Raw genomic sequence first — 1,250 nt, 5'->3', positions numbered from 1 at the left:
GACAGCTCTTCGCTCCGGAGCCCCGGCACGGCTTTGATCTGCCGCTGCGCCTCGCGAGCTGAGATCATGATGGCAGGGGGTGGGGGAGGTATCTCTCGGAAGAGCTGAGGCTTTGTTACTTTAACTCCAGCCGTTAAAATAACGCGAAGGAAGGAAGCAAACACGTAGGTTTATTCCCTCCCTTCTGCCCGCTTGCATGGGGGAGAGTCTTTCATTTACAAGGCGTTTTAATTGATATGCACAGTTGTCAAGACGACGGTATCATTAGTAGGAGAGGCGCAACCCCACCCCTTCCCCTCCTCCTCCTCCTCCTCCTTTCCTTCCTCTTTTCCCTGCTCCCCCACTCGCTCGTGCTGTTTAGCTTGCTGGCAGTTTCTCCAGCAGCAAGTCATTTACCTCCCCCCTGCACACACTTTCCCCCCTCCTGCTTGTGTGTCTTTCACTGGCAGATTATGAGCCTTGCTGCCACTGAAGCATCGATTGCTGGAAGTGGAGGGTGACCTTGCCTGGTTTCTGGAGGAATTTCTCCTGAAATGGAGATACACAAGGATACAAGGCTTTGATTTCTCCTGTTAGGAGCTGAAGATAGTAAGAAACTGCAAACTTCCCCCCCACCCTTTTTTGCATCCAGCCATGTCTGTGTGAATGATGGCAAAAGAAGTGTGTGTGTGGGAGGGGACTGGAGGAGAAGGTGTTGTTGTAGTGGATCTGCAGGATAAAGCTCTTGTTAAAGCTTCCTTGGAGGGCCATATGTCCCTCCTCTAGTGTAAACTGACTGCAAGAATATTGACTTTCCCCTGTACTTAATAAAACACGGTTGCCAATTTGCGTGATTTTATCACCAGTCTCTGGATTAGGAAGTCTATCTGGGCTTATCTGAAAATGTCCTTTCTTGAGGCCTCGGACTCTGAAGTTACCTGATTCTCCAAGACTCTAAACTTTCATTAAAAAAAGATGTTTCTAGCCTTTTGGGGTTGCAGAATTAAGCAGGAAAACAGGATGCCCCCTTCAAAGGCACAGGAAAAAATGGCAAATAAAAAGAACCCCAGATTTATTATTTTCAAACTTCATTTTTAAGCCAATTTTGTAATTTTTGTGGGCCTGATTCATAATTTTATGCAGCCAGATGGGTTTGATAATAGTGTTTCTTAAATGCTAACATTTTGTCTGTCCAGTGCTGTGAGGAAGACAGATAACCTTTGCCAAAAGAACTTTCAATCTAAAGCTTTCTAGTATCACAAACCATGTAT

Source organism: Gavialis gangeticus, unplaced genomic scaffold (genome assembly GCF_001723915.1).
Source record: "Gavialis gangeticus isolate Ggan-Ray unplaced genomic scaffold, GavGan_comp1, whole genome shotgun sequence".
NCBI classification, from domain to species: Eukaryota; Metazoa; Chordata; order Crocodylia; family Gavialidae; genus Gavialis; species Gavialis gangeticus.
The sequence above is the reverse complement of the archived record's forward strand: the minus strand, read 5'-3'. Positions refer to the sequence as shown.